Raw genomic sequence first — 20,406 nt, 5'->3', positions numbered from 1 at the left:
CAGTGCATCTAGTCATTCCAGTAAGTTCTGTTCTGTTCTCGAGAAATTCATGTGTTTCTGTTCTCAGTATTCCAGGTAGTATTCTGTCCGAATTGTTATTTTAAATGTTATTTCATGTGTTTTCAATGTCGTGGTATGAATGAGTTGTTTTTCAAGTAATCATTGTGTTCATTGTATATAGTATTGTGTCTAGACTCCAGCCTAGTTATGCCTCTGTTCTCTAAGTTACGTCAGTTAAAAACTAGAAAAGGTCTGCTCGAGGAAGCAGTTCCTGTCCCGCCTAGGGACAGTCCAGGTCATTTTATGTATCACAAGCATGGCATAAGTGCCATATTATATCTAGACTTATGGGTGGAGTACACCAAGGAATTAGAGGAAAAATATAGATGGCCTGTATCAGGTACGTGGGATGCCGAGTGCATCATGCGAGTAGAAGAAGTATTATGGAAAAAGAAAGCCAGACAGTCACAGAAAGATGCCATCGAGGTATGGCGCAAAGAATCTCATAAAAGAACAGAGAAAGAAATCAGAAAGTCAGAATTAAGTAGAGAATCCTCAGAAAGAGCCCAAGAAAGGGAACTGATCGAAATAGGTGAACGAGTTAAAGCCGAACAGTCAGACAGACAGAGAAATGCCCTCATTAAGGGTATGTATCCTCTTCTTGCCGAGGGCTTGCCGAAAGCAACCCCGGAAGCACCATGTAATTTTCCGCCGCCATTAGTTCCGATTAAGCTACGTCACAAACCGACCGCAGCTGATATTTTTCTCTCGTCCTATTTGGACGACACAGTTCCAGAATATGCAAATCCCGTTCCGCCAGCTCCTGTAAATAATGTAATTCCTGTTCCTCCAGCCACCGGGGCACCTGTTACAGCACCTGTTACGGTACCCCCGGTCCAGCCCGTAGTACAAGTACCCGCTACATCGGTCACTCTGCCAGCACGAAGAGTATCAGTCGACGATTCCAGTTTAGGGGCCGCGGGGGGAGGTCCTCCTGGTACCCCGCCGCCACACAAACGTGTAACATTAGTCGAGTTACATGAACGTGCGTTACAGCGTACGCCCAAATATCAGTCCGTTGCAGATATCAAGCGAGCTCTTACCGAATGCCGTTATGATCCAGTCCCAAGCGATGATAATATGGTTATATATTCATTGCGTGTAAGACGGGTGACCGAGTATTTGGACACCCTACCGAATATGAAAGAAGATCTAGACAGAATATATCGTTTCATCCGTACAGGAGACGATCCAGAAAGTATTGGCGAAATCATGTCTCTAAGGAAAGCTGAGACCCAGCTCATGCTATTAAAATTTCTAATCAATTGTTTAATAAGGGAACAAGATTGTCCGACTAAAGATCCGACCGAAATGAAAGTTCTGACAAGGTGGAGTGATAATATAGCCGAGGGAAGACACAAAACACTCAGTAGTATAGAAAGTATGTACAAGAAAATTCGTAAGGAAATAATAAGGTTACACGACAAACGCAAAGCAGCACAAGTAAGTGAGAAAGAAGACAACTCTTCTACTGAAGAGGTAGACGACGAGAATCCCACCAGAATAGCGTATGTAGGTAGAACTAGACTTCCCGACCGACATTCACGCCTAGAACACAAGAAAGTTTTTCCTCCTCCAGCACCAGCACAAGGTTCTCTGGAACAAGTATTTCAAGCTACCGATCACATTCTGAAATCACGTATCGGTTATAGTGAACTTAGTACCATGCATGAACAAGAACTAGCCCGATCAGCAGTCCGATGGATTACTGATTCTACCACTTTTCCAGACGAAATAGTGGCACAAATGTTTCTGAAACTGCCCCCAGCCGAGCAGCGACTGGTGGGTATGTATATGATCCAACACCTCATTACACTGTATGAGGGACAACATTCTGATCCAGGTCCGTTACATGATGTTCTGAATGAGTTACTCCAGTATAGATGGAAAGGTTTAGGTACCGATTTAATTAGTGTCATTCTAGAACAGCGCCACAAATACCAAACGTTTTTGAACCCGCATTTTGTTCACGTCTCACCTCCGGAAAGTAAACCATTCTACATAGATAGACAGCATCCGTTACGAGAAGTACACCCAGTTAGGACACCGGGTGGCAATCTAGAACGAGTATTTGTTTACACCCCGATCACAAAGATGGAACTCTTAGAGATGAAGAAGTTAATTCCCTGTCACGACAAAGATCCAGCAGGGTTCCATCGAGAATTAAAAGACATGCTCCGTATGGGAGAATATACGTATCCAGATATTATTAAAATGCTAAAAGTCCTGTTGCCCGCAGGGGTATATGAGAAACTCAAGGAAAAGGAATGGGAGGTGGGAGAGAAAAAGATCGATTGGACAGCTCTAGAAGCTGAAGATAATGCACGTGTACCAGGTACCGGTCTAGGAGACAAATGTAAAGAATTACCTGAACTGTTAATACAAGTTTTGCCAAGATTACTAGCCACGAAAAAGGAAGACTGGGATGCAATCTCAGCCTGTAAACAGAAACCAGACGAAGATACTAGTGATTTTTATTCTAGATTCGAGAAATGTTTTATAATTAACAGTGGTCTGAAGACAGGTAGCGAGTCATACCCTCATCTTTTTGTTACTAAACTAGTCGAGAATTCAAGTCCACAAGTTAAAAATTGAGTTTTGAAAGTCGAAAGTACCTGGCAAGCTAATACTCCGTCCCAAATGCTTCAGATGCTCCAGTATCACCAGAATAGAATCAGGGAAGAGCAAGAACACGAAAGGAAACGTATGAAAGATACGAAAATGAAAGTATTAGTTGCACAATCTGTTCCACAAGACAGTCAGAAGAGGGGTCCGAATCAAACCAGTCATCCTGCAGCTCCCGTTAAAGGGACATGCAATTATTGTAAACAGCCAGGTCATTTTATAAACGAGTGTGCAGTTCTGAAACACAACATAGCCACTGGTAAGACTAAAGAAAGACCACGTCCGCCTAGACAAGAACAAGTTTCACAGACTTCACCGTCATCACAGAATGCACAACAGACAGTTCCAGTACCGCAGCCTATAGCTGCAACACAGCATGTTACACAGCAGATGTACCAGTATGCTCAGTCAGAGTATCCAGAGTATCAACAGTATTCATGAAACAGCCTAGAGAGGGAGGTAGGCTTGCCTCTCATCGAGATACCTGTAGATCAAGAGGGTCCCTATGTACACAGTCAAGTATTAGGGAAAGACAGAAAGTTTTTGATTGATACAGGGGCAAGTAGGACTACTATCAGTCATGACGAGGTTCCAGGGGCTCCGCTCTCAGGCTCTAGAAATGTTTCCCTTGGTTTTTCAGGAAAGCCTATTGTAAACGAGATATCACAGCCAGTTACTCTAGAAGTTGGTCCATTGTCCCGAACTACTGATTTGTTACTTACAAAGTCATGTCCAGAAAATTTGTTAGGCATTAAGACATTGAAAGAATTAGGTGCAGTTATTTGCTGCTCCCCAGAAGGAATACGTTTGTTTTTACGTGACTTTAAGGGTCACTATGTATTACGTGATTTTGATCCAAGATTACTGAATGTTCCCCAGCATCTATGGGCACAAGGTCCAACTGATGTTGGTTGTATGCAAATCACACCCCATCGTGTGACTCTCAAGCAAGGTATAGTCCTGCCACGAATCAGACAGTACAGATTGCCACCTGAGGCTGTAGCAGCCTTATCCAAAATTATTGACGAGCTTATTGCTCAAGGAGTGGTCGTAGAAACTGACTCCAATGTATGTAATTCTCCTATCATTCCAGTCATGAAACGTACTGATCCAAATGCACCTCCAGTATATCGATTAGTGATTGACCTTCGAGAACTTAATAAATGTATCATACCCCAGTATCCCCAGATATTTCATCCCTATTGACAGCTATTGATTCTGAAGCTGTATTTTTTACTGTGATCGACCTCAAGAATGCATTTTTCAGTGTCCCCATTCATCCAGACAGCCAGTTCCTTTTCGGATTCTGTTTAAATGGAAGGAGCTATAAATTCACACGAGCTCCTCAAGGTTTCACAGAAAGTCCTAGTATTTACAGTCAAGCACTTAAAAGACAACTAGACAATATTCACATGCCAACAGACACTGCCCTGCTCCAGTATGTCGATGATCTACTAATCACAGCCCGTTCTGAACGTGACTGCGAGCGAGCGTCACTTACAGTTCTGTATTTCCTAGCCGAGATGGGGCACAAGGTGTCCCCTTCGAAGCTCCAGGTCTGTGTCCAGCAAGTGATCTACTTAGGCCACTTACTGTCCAAGTGGGGTAGGCAGTTGACACCAGACCGTATCCAGTTAATAGCGAGTCTTCCACAGCCCAAGACACAGAAGGAGGTACGTGCTTTTATCGGCCTTACTTCTTACTGCAGACAATGGATTCCTCAGTATGCATTTCTAGCAAAGCCACTGATACAGTTAACGACACAGGAGGTAGCCGTATCGACTGTCCTCCCTTGGACATCTGAACATACACTTAGTTTTAATGAATTAAAGAAAGCCTTATGCCAAGCACCTGTTCTAGCTACACCGAACTACAGTAAGCCTTTTACACTTTTTGTCACAGAACGGGATGGTACTGCATTATCTGTTCTCACACAAGATCAAGCAGGACAATACAAGCCTTGTGCTTATTTTTCGAGCACATTAGATCCAGTAGCCCAGGCTCTGCCTGCGTGCCTCAAGTCAGTTGCAGCCACAGCACTAGCTATCAGACAAAGTGATTCCATAGTGTTAGGACACTCCCTGACAGTACAAGTTCCACACTCCGTGGAGGTTCTTTTAAACCGAACACAGACTCAGCACTTGACCATTGCACGTTTAACAGGTTATGAATTGACACTGTTCCAGCCACACATAGAAATCAGACGCTGCAACGTTCTAAATCCTGCTACACTGTTACCGTCAGTTTCTTCAAATCCTGCCACACATGACTGTGTGGAAGTTATTAACACTATGACCAAGCCAAGACAAGACCTGACAGACATTGCATTACCTGATCCTGACCTGACACTTTATGTGGATGGTTCATGTATGAGAACTAGTACAGGAGAACTAGTAGCCGCGTATGCAGTGACTACTGACACCGACGTTATTGAAACACACCGTATTGACACCCTGTCTGCTCAAGCAGCAGAGCTAGTCGCTCTGACCCAAGCCTGCATACATGCCAAGAACCTGAAAGTAAACATATATACAGATTCACGTTACGCATTCGGAGTTGTACACGACTTCGGAGTGCTCTGGCAGGAGAGAGGTTTCATGACTTCTCATGGAACCAAGATTCAGCATGGTCTCCTCATTCAAGCTCTGTTAGATGCAATACATTTACCGACAGCTATCGCTATCATGAAGTGCAAGGCACATACGAAAGTCACTGACATTATTTCCCAAGGTAACGATCTAGCAGATCGAACAGCCAAGCTCACAGCTCAGACTCCAGACATTCCAGTTAACATGACACAGACACACACTCCAGATCCGATTACATGTATGACAGTTAAGGACCCTACACAAGATGTCATAGACATACAGTTACATGCTACTCCTGAAGAAATCAAGAAATGGTCCGAACAAGGAGGGGTCCAGACAGATCAGGGATGGTTGACGAAGGGAAAAGCCACATGGTTTCTCCCCGACTCTATGGTTCAAGTCATTATCAATACCGCACATAGTCCAGCACATTTAGGAGAAAAAGCCATGTTAGACAGTATTCAGACCATTTGGTTCAACAAGCACTTACGAGCTGCAGCCAAGCAGAAAGTCCGTACCTGTATGATATGTTGTCAGTTCAATCCAGGTAAAAGTATCCCGGTGGAACAAGGTGGATTCCAACCTCCTGACCACCCTTTTGAAGTCCTCCAGATGGATTATATTCAGATGGAGCGATGTCGAGGTTTCAAGTATGTTCTTGTAGTTGTATGCGCTTTGTCCAGGTGGACAGAAGCATATCCAGTTCCAGATTACACAGCAGCGACCACTGCCAAGCAGTTGGTTCGTGAATTTTTCCCTCGTTATGGACTCCCTAGGGTCGTGTATTCTGATAACGGCCAGCCATTCTCATCTGAGCTCATGAAACATGTTTCCCTCTTGTTAGGGTACCAGTGGAAGTTCCATTGTGTACGCCATCCAGAAGCAGCCGGTCTCGTAGAGAGACATAATCAGACCCTGAAAATCCGTATTGCCAAGATATGCAAAGAGAAAGGTGTAGACTGGCTCGTAGCCCTGCCAGTTGCTCTATTTTATATGCGCATGGTCGCACATTCCAGATCAGGTCTGTCCCCGTATGAGGTCGTATTCGGCCGCCCCCCAAATATGTGGGGTACACCTAGACCCCGCAGTATTACAGATGTTTCAAGTAATATGCTGACAGATTACCTAGCTTCCTTGATGTCTGCCCTACACTCTTGTCGTTCACAGGTTGCCGCCGCATTTCCAGACAATACCGAGGTGAAACCGCATGAAATCGTTCCAGGATGTTTTGTACTTGTGAGGAACTTTGATCGTTCAAGTCCGCTGGAGCCCCGTTGGAAGCAACCTCAACTAGTCCTTCTGACCACCCGCACGGCCGTGAAGTTGGAAGGCCGCAAAGGCTGGGTGCACCTGTCCCACGTCAAGAAATTCCATGGATGTCGCATAAAAACATTGGACTGTTCCATTTCTAAGGACTGCCAGAATTCTAAAGACTGCCCTATTTTCAAGGACTGTCCCGCTACAAACTTTGAGTCCAAGCCTCCCCTGTTAGAGGAAACTCCGCAGCAGGAGTATAAAAGTAAACTCCGGTCTAGTAAAATAAGTCAGCCAGTTTAATTGTCTAAGTCCCCCTCGGGTGAAACGGTTAGACAGGTTTCTGACATGTATGAGATAGACCCCCATAGAGAGAGAGTTAGTCAAAACTCTATCAGATGTATCGTTATTCTATGTTTTCTTCTATTTTTGAGTTTGATGGTTACCTGCACAAGTTATGCATTGCATTTATGTTTTCCAATTTCTCATGTAAATAAGTTTTCTAATGCTACAGTAGAGCACACATTTAGTGATCTGCCTCCTCACGAGTTATCCTATCGTCTTGCTATGAGAAATAATACATTTATAAGAATGTTACACTATTCACACCAGACCAGCAATGCCACTGATTGTTGGGTGTGTGGTCGACTCCCCCCTTTCCAGACACCGAAGGGAGTTCTGCCACTCTTTCCTTATCCGTTTTCACATAATGGTTCGTGTGGAGCATGGTCCATGTTAACGTCATCCTCAAATGATATGTCCCTTCTGAATAGAACATGTTTTCCAGACAAGCAAGGTCTCCCCCATAGAACAGGGTTAGATCTAGAAAATGAAGTTTATAATTTAGGTAATTATTCTTCGAATTTTATGGTCCCGAACGTTCAGTCTGATACTACTCCAGACTTACCTGCTATTTCAGTACTACCAGTCAAAGGCGAATTATGTGTCCGAAAGAATGGTTCCGCACATGTAGGACATAGTGATTGTACTACTACTGTCGAGTATAGTGACAGTGGGAAATCTATTTTCAAAGCATCACGTCATTCTTATTTTGTTTGTGGTCAGACCGCATATGTTCGTCTGCCCCTTGATTGGGATTGGTCATGTTACATTGCCTTCCTACTGCCACCAGTTTTCCTAGCCCCATCTGATTATCATAGAAACACACATCTAGTACACGTCAGACATAGAAGGGAGATTGAGTCCCCAATAGTCGATCAAACTGAAACTACTCTAGAACAATATCAAGATTTCAATAAAGGTTTCTTCTTCTTTATAGGACCAATCCAGAATAGTAAGTTAATACGTAGATTAACCAGAACCCTTGAAGCAGTAGTGAATGAGACTATTTCTGCTCTAGGTAACTTAACCGAAGAGCAATCTGCTATGAGATTTGTCGTGCTCCAAAATCGTCTCGTTCTTGACGTCATACTGGCCGATAGAGGAGGAGCATGTAGAGTCATCGGATCTAGTTGCTGCATTTTCATTCCTAATAACGCGCCGTCTGTTTATTCAGCTATAACCAGACTTCATAAAATTGCCCATCAGTTACACCAGAATCCAGGCACCTGGACATGGTCCGGTTGGCTCTGGGATATTATATCTGCTTGGGGATGGAAAGTATTGTCATTCCTAGGTATTGCAGTAATGATCATATTCAGTTGCTGCCTCTGTTTACAATGTGGCCCTGCGATTTGCGGCATTTGTGCTACCTCTTGTATTCCTAGTCCTAAGTCCCGTTCCAAGACAATTCGAGACGAGCAAATGATGCTATATGAAATGATAGATGGTATCATGAATATAGATGTTTCCTGATGGAAACGTAGGGCACAAGGAGGGAATGTGGAAAAGTAAATTTTGCCATGTTATATGTGCCTACGTTTTCCCCATGTTATGTCATATGTGCATGATCGATATGCATGTATTCCCCTCTGATCGATTAAAGACGCAATTACAGTTGTGTCCATCTCTAGTATGCCAGTTTCCAGTCCTCGTGAATACAACGAATATCAGGCCTATGTAAAGCTACGTTGCCACACTTTACAGTGTGCACGTTAATTCATTGAATCATCCCCGTTTCTAGGCCTCAAAAGGGCCCGGACACCAGATTCAGCTCCTGTCTCCTGAACCCTCTCTGAGGAGCGATACAGCCCCCACCTGTATCCCTGACCCTTAGCTTACTTTCATGCCTCGCAGTGCCCGGCTCGGCCTGGCCCTGCCTCTTAGTCTGCCAAGAGTATGTTATGTTTCCAGTTATCAGTCCAGCCCTCCTTCTCTGCATTCCTAAGCTACTGAATCGCATCAATAGTTTCCGTCATGGTCTAGCCTTTACGTCTCCATGTAAGAGAAATACTGTATTAATGGTCATTTAATATTCCTCAGCACGCACTACATGTAGAATAATGCATGCCCCAGTCTTAGAGTCTGTTAGCCTTTACCCTGATAACATTTGGATTCTATCAACATGTTCTCTAAACATCAGATACTAGATAGTGTTTAGGTACATGTCGCTCTGACTCTCCAGACTTTAGTCTCTTCTTCTAGCGCAGAAGTCATAGCCCCCCAGTTCTTCCTAGTAACACGTCATTGCCAGCTTGCGCGCACCACTAGGTCAGAGGTCCCGGCTCCTTAGGTAGCCCCCTCCATGTTTCCGCCCCGTTTATGACATATTCTGTTACATTTACATCACATGTCTATGTACACGCCTCTTGTTACACCTACTTTCTGCCTTATCTTTCGCGACTGCTACGAACTCCGCCCACTGCTACGCCTACTGTATTAACTGTAATGCAATTGTTTAACTATAAATATTGTGCACTGTTATTAAAGTTTGCTAGCCATTCCCAGATCCTGCCCCGGCAGCTGCCGGGCCCTGCCATCCCATCCCCGTACAGGCTGTCCTGTTCCAGTCCGTTATGCTTAATTAAAGCCTGTCAACTCTAGCTACCTCCTTTCTTGACTCTTATTTATTGAGCAATCTATTTGTATGAGTATCCTGAAAAATAGTACCGGTAATTAATTATTTATTTACCACACTCTGCTAAATGTTTTTATTTGGGTTTTCAGAGGTCTGAGTTCTATTGCATTGTTGCATAGTCCTTGTTGTTCTTCTGTAGGCGTTTCGAATGTGATGAGCCTCTTCGTTAGGACCTCTGTACTGGTAGCAAACCTTGGTGTTCTGCTACTTATTGGGAGTCCACTTGGCCTACTGTTTGTTATCGGCCACATGTTGTGGTTTTACCAGGTCGATGGATACAACTCGGTTCTCCTTTTTTCCAGCAAGTGGCGGTAGTACAACTGATCTTGTCCCGTTGACAGACAAGACAGGAACTGCTTTTCTGTAAGAAGGCACAAATTCCTTCTTTACCGCGATCTTCTCCCTGACTAGATCCCCGACTTTAGGAATCCAGACAGGTCTTGCTGGGACAGGTGGTGGTTCTTCAGTGGTTGTTGGCTGTTGTTTCAACTTTATGTTGCTCAGGTCTTTTCTTGTTTTGTTTAAGTCCTGCAAAATAGCCAAACGGTCTTTGATATCAAAGGTTTTTTCTTTCACCACTGAAGTCTGACTATCAATGTCAGAGATCATCATCCTAGTTCCAAATAATAATTTGTACGCACTGAATCCCTTCAGAGAATTTCTTGGCAAGTTATTGAGACTACGTTGGACACTTATTAGATGTTTGACCCACCCAGCTCCCGAACCTAATATCCTTTCCCGTTATAGATTGCTTTATGTCACGGTTTTTTCTTTCAACAATTCCGTTCCCCTCAGGGTGAAATGGACAAGAGTACCGCAATTGCACGCCCATGCTGACCATGGCCTCCTTATAAGCCCGAGAGCTAAAAGCAGGACCATTGTCCGAATGCAGCATGCCAATTGCGTATGTGCCGATAAAGACTTGCAAATCTTTGTATAACAGTCCGGACGTCAGCCGAGTGCTGGTGATCTACATTATAAGTGGAACTAGCCTGTATTATGTTAATCGCAACCCTTCCTTTTTACTCCTGATTTTTCCTGGAGTAGAACGACGAGGTATTAAACTGTTTCTCTCCCCACTGCGATCTCTGTTGCAGTTTGGGCAGTTTTTTACAAACATGGTATGACGCAGGCTCATGCCTGGCCACCAGTACCGTGATTGTAATTCTTCCAGAGAATTTTTTAGTTTGAGGTGTCTGAGACCCTTGCCCATATGTGCGTCTGCGATTAACAAGTTTCTCCTGTCCATGTTTGGAATCACTCTATCCCCCACTCCAGGGATTCGAGCAAAAGGGACGGAGTTTGCATCGATTATGTATGTATAATTGAGTGGATAGTTGATCGGTAACGCTGAGCAGTCGCCTTTTGATGACGTTTTCACTGCCAGCACTGTTTCACCGTCAATGTATTTTAATGTACGCTTTTTTCGAACTACGGGAGCCGATTTAGTGGCTGCCGCTGCGGCTGTTTCAGCCAATGAATTCCCTACAACGTGAATGCCATCACGCTGATGACTCAGTGAGTGAGTCACGTGAGTCTTTGGTAGTTCTTTTTGTAAAAGAGCTAATTGTTCCCAGAGCAGTTTCTGCTTTATTGGTGCATCTGTGTCATCTTTGTAACCGTTTTGAATCCATGTCTGCAAATCGCTGTTATATGATTTGACGCAGTAATATGAATCTGACACTATAAGTGTCGGGAATTCGCGATCCGCATTATCTAGCGCCATTTTCAAAGCTAATATTTCAGTTTGTTGTTCTGAATTAGTTTCTACTGAGTGTGTCTTTGTTAATAGAGGTTTTAGTTTACCTCCGCGCCACACTTCTTTTGTAATCTCACATGTGGGGTTGTATGCTTGTTCTCCCCAAACGGACGGTTGAGCATGTCCGTCTGTATAGATTACACAGGCGTAATGTCGTAAAGGCAGAATGTCGATTGGCAGAGGATATGTTTCTTCATATACTAGATTTTTCAATTCTTCTAGTTCTGGATCAAAGTAGTAGTATACTTTGTCCGTTGTGATTGAATTCACCCATTGTAACCATTCTGGATCCAATGTTGTTTTTGGTAAATTACACGGTGTTGTTAATGCCTCAAAGGCCGATTCAGCTGTTCTGACTGTGATATGTCTACCGTCTGCTTGATCTTTTTCTCTAGCTATTGCGGTTTGAACTGCATGAACAATTTTTTCTTTGTTGCTGAATTTCTGTTCAGCTTCTGTGTACAAGTGTGATTTGAATGCAATTGGTACCTTTTCTCCCTCATTAGAGGTCAGGTATGTGAATCCACATCTCCCTGGGATGACTCGAATCACAAGATTGCGTGTGTTATCACGTGTTTCTAATTTTGTTTTAATTAGCATGTCTGTTTGTAAGGATCTCAAAATTTCTGTGTGTATTTGAGTCCAATTGGATCTTTTAAAATCTGGTTTAATTAGATCATAAAGGGGTTTGACCCTTTCTGCGTAATTTGCAACGTATGTTCTTCCGAAATTTAGGAAGCCTAGAATCGACTGTAAGTTTTTTAGTGTTCTAGGTGCTTGGAGTACGGCACATTTCTCTAGGAAATTGTCGGCCAGGCTTTTGCCTTCACTTGATAACTCATATCCTAAGAATAGGACTGTCAGATGGGCAATTCTGGATTTTTTAAAATTGAATTTGTAACCCTCAGCAGCGAACCCAAGTATTATGGTGTTCACTCTTTTCAAGTGAGTCTCCAAGTCATCATCTGTTAAGTAAATGTCATCGACATAAGATAATGCTTCATCATCATATAGATGAAGTAATTCTGTTACTCTCGCTGAGAATACCCCCGGGCTGTTCTTGTACCCCTGGGCTAACCGACAGAATTGTTTTTGAGTGCCATTTACTGAGAATGCAGTTAAATATCTGCTCTCTGGTGCTATGTTTTGACAAAAGAATCCATTGGAGATGTCTAAGGTTGTTTTGTATTTTTTGCGCACTATGTTATTCATTAGTGCAGCACTGTGTGAGTTTTGCACTGCAAAAGTTTTGCAACATGTGTTAAGGTGTCGGTAATCCAAAACTAGACGATATGAATTGTCTGGTTTGGAGACCGGAAACAAAGGGTTGTTCATTTGTGAGGTGCAAGTTTCAATCACCCCCTGGTATTCTAGCTGATCTAGTATTTCATTTACCTGTTTTTAGCTTCTTGCTTAATTGGGTACTGCCTTTGTGCAGTAGGTTGTGATTTTAACTGGATTTTGTGAGGTAGGGGAGTCCTCATCCCATCCTATATGATTTTTATATAAAGCAGGTGCTAGAGCCACTGCCCACTTTCTGGCAAGTGTGTATTTTTTATGAATTGGAATTTGATTTGAGAAGGCAGGCATAATTACTTCTTCGCCATGAGGGCACTCCCTGACAAACTCTGGTGGCCAGTCTTTTTCAGCTAGAAGGATGTCATAACCCTTGGAGAGGTTATAGTCCCCTTATTGTCCTAGTCTTATCTCCCTCTATACGTAATGTTATCTCGTATATCTTGTGAGGTTTGCTAACCCTGGTGTCTGCAGTTTCCACTTGAAGATATTCATTCGTGTCCACTGTCTCCAGATGATTCATAAGGACTTTGCGAGCTATGCTCACTTCTGCTGCGCTGTCTAGCATTGTCTGAGCCCACTCTCTGTTTTTCAGTTGTGTCCTCAGTATTCTTGGCATTGTTAACTACCTTGATACTGGCTACCTTCTTTTTTGGAAATTGTCATTTCTTTTTTAGTTGAGCAGGTTCCTTGTCTTTGGACTTGGCGTGCTCTTCTCTTTGTTCTGATCGTCCTCTTCTTTCCGATTTCTGCGAGGAAGTCTGAAAAGATTGAGAGGGACGTGTATCAATGTCTTGATATCTATCAGGCTTTTTTATATTATCCCTATTTCTAAGGTTATATCTTTTCCCAGAGGGGTCACTCTGGGGTGACCTGTGTCTTTGGTTCGGAGATTTCTCTCTTCGCCTAGGAGACCTTCCTCTGGACTGGAATTTCTTTTCTTTAGGATTGGATTGTTTGTTTCCATCCCAGTTCTTTTTTGGTGAATTATTATTAAAAAATATTTTTTCTGGACTTTCAGTCAGTTGTGGTTTTACTGGTATTCCACCTAAACTATCTCTACCTAGTTCCTCATAGGATTTTTCTATGATTCTGGCAATTTCAGCTGGTTGGTCTGCTATATCTGTCTCTTTTAACCTCTGGCGGATCGCCACGTTTGCTGCTTCACCTTTTATGTTGGCTAATAATATAGCCGAGACCTGTTTGAAGTCTTTCAGTAATTTCATACCAAGAGTTAAAGCAGGTTCTGGACCGTATTCGTCTTGAATTTGTTTTAGCACATCTGGTATCACCGAAATGGATGGAACACCGTGTGTTTTTGTGTAGATGGAAGCAAAGACTGTACCCCAAGTGTCACAGTCCTCTATGTGTGGTGCGATTCCCATTGGGAGACAGATAGTCAGAATCCTGTGTTTTTCTAGCGGGGTGGTGTCAGGAAACACCGCCTCTATTTGGGTAATTTTCTGTGCCAACCAGAATGGTATTTGTTCCCGTTTAGCCGGTACTTTACCTAGGCAGGATTGGATGTTCTGTGGTGTAATTTTATTTGTGTTCCCCTGGTGAGGGGTCAGCTGTGGAAGTTTAATCGCTGGCTGAATTGTTGAAGTCCGCATCACATACTGAACTAATTGTCTATGAATTTTTATTAATTGTTTTAGCTGTGTTAAAAGGTTTGGTGCAGACATCCCATCGATGTCTGGATGTGGTGTGTATCCGGCTAGGACCGGCCACGTTGCTCCTGGTCTACCTAAAGGACCGAGCCTGGTGATGTGATTATTATGTTTTAGGGCGCCATCAAATAAGAGCAAATGCTCTTGGAATTTGAGTGGTACTTCCACCTCCTCGAAAGGAGTGTACTCATTAGGAGGTTCCTCTATTTTGTAATAGTGGAAGTACTTTGTTACAGCATTTGCTGCTGGAAAATGTATCCATGAATAGTATACCTCTGTCTGCCGATATTCGTGTGCCTCAATTACGAATATGACTGTACCACCTCTAGGTGTCAGTCCATTTTCTATAAGTTTTAAGGTTATAGATTTTCTTTTAATGACCGGGATGAGTATTATCTCCGGGTCTGCATTTTGTAGTGCAGTATCAGCTTCTGCTATGTCAGCTGCTAATCTAACTGCCTCTCTTTCTTCATCACTGTCTGCCATTTTACCGACAGGATGGTTATTTTGTTTGTTTGCAGATCAGGTTTCTTATGGAAACAAAGATTAGATGCACAATATTTTGGAACTGTTTATCCTTCAACGTTGACTATGCCAATAACCATACATAGGAGTTCCCTCCTGCGAGGTCTGGCGGATATAACCTTTCACCCACTCCAGACGTCTTTGGAGTATTATGGGAAAAGGGGTCTGAGTGATAAAGCACGACTGAGTTACTCTAAATGTCTTACGTTAGTTTTATCGCCCTTTCCAAACGCGTTGGGCGCCATGTAGTGTAGTTCCTATCTTCCCAATAGGCTCTGCGCATTGGAATAATACCTACAGCAGTAAAGGCCTAGGCCAGACGTTAACTAGGTCTACTACTGTCGATACTAGACTTAAAGTTTTGGGTTTGCCAGCTTAGCTCAGAGTTCACTAGAAACTTTCTCGAATGTTCAAGGAGGACTTAACTTCCCTGATTAGACAAGAAGGGATTTAGTTTCTGACAACCATAGAACATGACAACTTTGCTCTCCCCTAATCAAGAGTCAATCTCGAGAGTCGTGTGAACAAAAGGCAAATTATTTTACTCAGTCAGTACGTGCATTCTTAGTCTCATCAGAATGTAGAGAAAAGGAAGAGACGGGCGTGTTCAATAAAAAGGTGTTATTTATTGATCAGTCTCTTTTCTCATACAAGAGAAATGGATCGATATTATTGCAATACTTATAGTTAAGTAAAGTGCATACATTAAGAGCAGCAGTATAAAATAATACTGTAAAAACATTGATATGGTTTCTAAGCCATAAGATGTTTAAAATGAATAAAATATATTACATACACATATACATTTGACTAAACGTACTCAACTGGTGTTTCTAGATACGCCTACCCCGTGTACCTGACCTAAGTCTAATACGAGGGCGGGAATAGATAGTTACAGTTTAAGTTAAGTTTGTTTTTGCCAAGTGAATAACTAAAGAATTCTCTGTGAGGGGTTATTCAGTTCTGTACCTGGAAGTTAGGATGAATGAGGAATGGTATCTCTCTCTCTGGTCTCGATATTCCAGGCTGCCTGCGAGGGCTACCCGGAAACGCCGGTGCTGGATTCTCGGCAGGAGAAAGCAGCTTCTCTCAGCGCGTCAGGAAGGCGGGGCTGCTGCCAGCGGGGTCTGCTCTGCTCTTGGCTTCGGCAAGTATGGCTGCTCCGTCTCGTCACCACGCGTGTGTTTGCATATGGCAAGATCGGTAATATTTATACCTTTAAGGTGCCGAGATTGGCGTAAGGATGGACATAGATACGTCAATAAAGATGTCATACGATTTGCTCGTTAGCACATTCTTTTACTAAAGTTCTCGGTGAAATCAAAACAATGGCCGCAGGGTTTTGCCCAGGTTGTCATAGGTTTGATTTGTTATGAGAACTCCGTATGCCTTATCAGGGGCTGGAGGAATATCGCTTGTCTAATTAGATCGCAAGCGTTATGACCTAATCAGATAACACGTTCCTGTGCCGTAGTGTGACTGCGTCAGATAACGGTATCTGCATCATGGGGGTTTTCTGCCTCATGGGCTGACTGCTAGTTAACTTGTTGGTTTGTTTGACTAGAATAGGGTCAGGAATAGGGGGATCGATTCAGAACCTATAGGAATACATGACAAAAGCTAACTAAGCGTCACAAATTCGGCTTGGGAATTCAACTTGTGATACTCGATGAGGATTTGCTCATGACCATCCCTGGCTTAAAGGAAGCGAGAACTGATAGCTGACACCTAAACACGAGACCAGCTTATGCCCAGAGAGTATTATGTTGTAAGCACACAATTATTCAACACCAAAAAGACAGGCATGCATAAACATCTGCGAATGTCTGAAGAAGCTAAGGTGCCGGGAAGACACTTCATTTCAAACTTTTGAATGTGGCTTCACAATGTTAGGGACACACACACTATAAAATCACACAGTTTATTCACACATCATGATACAAATATTCACAACAACAAAACCGGCCCAACTAAGGCTTGGGAGCATCACCAAGAACTCTTCGCATACCATAAATCGTAATGGCAAATATTATCACACACGAAACCCATGGCATTATTCGGGCTCCATAAATGCATAGGAGAGTGAATGAGCCTCTCTGTAATTAGACCATAGCAAGCAGAAAAGTCAACCGCAAGACAAGTAGCAAAGAAAGGCAAATATGTCACGCACAAAGTAAAAGTTGCTCCGTAAGTCCAAAGTACTGATGCCAATGAGAGAAAACCCCAAAAGAATGAAGTTCGGTGCCAAACGAGCAAGGCAATGCAGGAATCAGAGCAATCCAAGAACCCTGACGTCGGATACGGTCTAAGAAAGCACAATAAGCCCTCAGACTGCACTGGCAAGATAGCTCAATGCGAAGCAAAATGGAGCGCTGGGGTAGGGTATAAATACCGGGTGAAACCCCAAGAAGGCCCTCTAGAGTTCAGTGGTTCACGCGAGGGAGCCGCCGCCGTATTGGGTGCTGCAGCTCAGATGAGCCCAGGCCCAGCCACTTCAGAAACATATTGGCAGAGCAAGAGAGCGCCGCCCCAGCAATCGGAGGGCCAGTCCTCACTCCTTGTGTTGGTGCTCTGGATTCAGAGGCGCCTTGGGGAAAGAGAGATGGGGAAAACACAGCAGCACAACGAGGCACACATTTACAAGCTGGAGAAAGCCCCTACAGGTATAAAACATACACACAAATGTGTGTCATGTGCTGAGTGTGCCTACCAGGTACATGAAGCGTGTCTGAGAAGGGGCCAAAATCGACTTTCTAGGGAAGAGATATGTAACCGGTAGAGGGTCTACCTGTCTGATGGCGAGGGTATGTATCCCAACCCTATTAGAATGATGAGGGGACAGCACAGCTCACGAGTTCCTAACAGTACCACCCATCCAGTGCCCTGGGACACGGACAGGTTTCTGGGGATTGTGCAGGTGGAATATGCACAGAAGTACTAATTGGTTATTCCATAATTGGGTTATTTGATTTACCTGTTAGCCCTTAGTACAGTGCACAATGTGTGCCCAGGGCTTGTAAATCAAATGCTGCTAGTGGGCTTGTGAAAAAACAAGGGTGGCTGGGCCCAATGGGAGGGAGGGTAGGCAGGGCCACAATATTGTAATGAGAAAATTGTTTGCCTATGCCTCCACCTTTTGAATTAAACACTATTTAGTTGAGGATAAACAACACTTTATTAGTTTATCCTGACATTCATTTATGTCGTTGATTTGTAACACAGTTTTCAAAAAGTTATATTCATTTTGTAAAAACAGACATCAGATTACTATCAACTTCATGTCTGGCCATATACAAAAAAAGCAGTTTGTGCATATATACAATGTGAAAAGAAAATCAACAATGAACGTTTTCCAAAAACATATTTACCCGTGAATGCATAGTCGTGACATGGACAAAATAATCATGTGTATTATAAATGGAATAAACATTTCATGGTAAAAGGATCACAATCATAGGGAGAGAAGCAAAGAAAAAATTCTTTTCATATCATTTTTTACACAATCAACTCCCTAATCCTGAACCAATATACACGTTATAATTCAGGAAACAATGCCCATTTATGCATCAGTCACATAAATCTAAGTGTCAGAAAGGATGCCGACGCGTTTCGAGTCCTGTTAAATAATTTGCAGGAATCTCATCAGGGCGGTGCAATTCTAGTCCATGGGAACTGTTTGGGAAAGTGAAAAAAAACAATTTTTACAACAAGGTCCTCAAGCCAATTGTGTAAATAACCAAGAGGCGCATATCTGAATGCGACGTACCTTCTAATGTTTGTGTATTGCCCAAAGTTGCTCCTGTTTTTGTGGAAGATCGTCTATGCCAAGTGGTCTGAACTGCAACAGAGTAGGGGTTGAGTAAGTACCAAAGGGGGTTAAGTATTCCAAACTCGAAGTGAATTAATTAAAAATTACCTTCGAAGTTGCTGACCCATCGGCTAGTGTGCCGGTGTCTGGAAGTCAATCTGATTTTTGTCTCGTTGTATTTCTGTGAGAAAGGGGATTAACAGCGGGTTTGAGTGGGTCCCTGCTTGCTGTATCGTGCACTAAAACAGAACGCCGCGGGATGGGGACTTACTTATAAACAACTTCGGTAAAGCGGAAAAGTTCTTCTCCGGTATTGGTTGGTCTTTCGTTTTTTCGTTTTTTCGTTTTCTCACTCTGGTGGGGCAAGGAGGAAGTGAGATGTCAGTGCGCTAGTTCTTTACTTGCAGCACTTTGACGGATCACATAATTACAGAAAAGGGGTGTCAATATCACAGGGTCTTGATCTTACCGTGAATGCGTGCGTTGAGCACTGCTCCTCAGTCTAACTGCTACCCGGCACACACAGATTGTGGGTGTCCGCCGCGGTGCCTGTTCCCTCATTAATGTGACATGTGGTTCGTTCTTGGCCAATCAGGGCCACGGTTGATTCTGATGCATTCTGGGGTTTGATGTTTAAACTGCGATGCGTCAGGTTTATGCCCTATTGATTTCGCTGAGACTGTTTAAGCCCTTATTGACACTATCAAATTTAAGTATAAGATAAGCCTCCTTGCGTAATAGCATGGTCTCAACATCAGGATAACGTTTAGGATCAATCCAAGCCAATGTTGTCCACTTAAAATCATTTTCAGTGTGATTATTGTTGGAAAAATGTTCCACCATTGGTGCGGTCAAAACTTTTTTCTTTATGCGTGAACGGTGTTGAGTTATTCGCGCATTGATGGGCTGATTTGTTTTGCCGATATAGACTCTGTTGCATGGACACACCACTGCATAGACGATATTACGTGTTTTACAGTTTGTAAATGAATCGTGTTTCCACTTAATGCCATTGTTAATGAAAGTGTCGCCTTCTAGTGTTGTGGAACATGACACACAATTGCCACATTTGTGGTGCCCGCATAAAGGTTTCAAATTCCACTGAGCTATAAGGTCACTTTTCGGTGGTGGAATGTGACTGTCTGCCTTGACAAGTTGTTGCCCAATGCTTCGATTTTTGCGCATTGCGAAAATGGGTTTGGGAAGAGGGCACTCAAGTGTTTCCAAAAGATGCCAATTCTTACGGATGATATTTTTGAATTGGTTTGTGTGTTGGCCAAATGTTGTCACACACACCAATTGGTCTAAGTCTCTTTTTACTTTTTTCTGAAGTAATGTTTCACGTGGGGTGAATTTGGCCCTATTTCTTGAATGTTTCAATAATTTTTTGGGGTACCCCCTCTCCACCATTTCACTGCAAAATCTTGTTGCATGTGACTCAAAATCACTCAAATTTGTGCAATTGCGTCTTATCCTCAATAGTTGACCATAAGGTAAGTTGTCTTTTAAGCATTGTGGATGCGAGCTAGTGTAATGGAGGATTGTGTTTCTGTCAGTTTCCTTCTTGTGTAAGGAGGTTGTCAACTTTGCTTCGCTGGTGCTTACAGTGACGTCAAGGAAGGTCATTTCTTTGGGACTGGAGTTCAGCGTGAACATGATGTCAGGGTGCCTTGAGTTTAGCCATGCATGAAACTGATCAAGTGCCGTCTGGCTCCCCTGCCACAGGAGCCAGACGTCATCGATATATCTCAGCCACTGGTTGATGTGACCTGAGAAAGGGTTGCCATTATAGACAAATCTCTCCTCATACTGTGCCATATAAAGCACTGCCAGCTCCGGCGCAT

Source organism: Lissotriton helveticus, chromosome 7 (assembly GCF_964261635.1).
Source record: "Lissotriton helveticus chromosome 7, aLisHel1.1, whole genome shotgun sequence".
Classification (NCBI taxonomy): domain Eukaryota; kingdom Metazoa; phylum Chordata; class Amphibia; order Caudata; family Salamandridae; genus Lissotriton; species Lissotriton helveticus.
Note: the sequence above shows the minus strand (reverse complement) of the source record.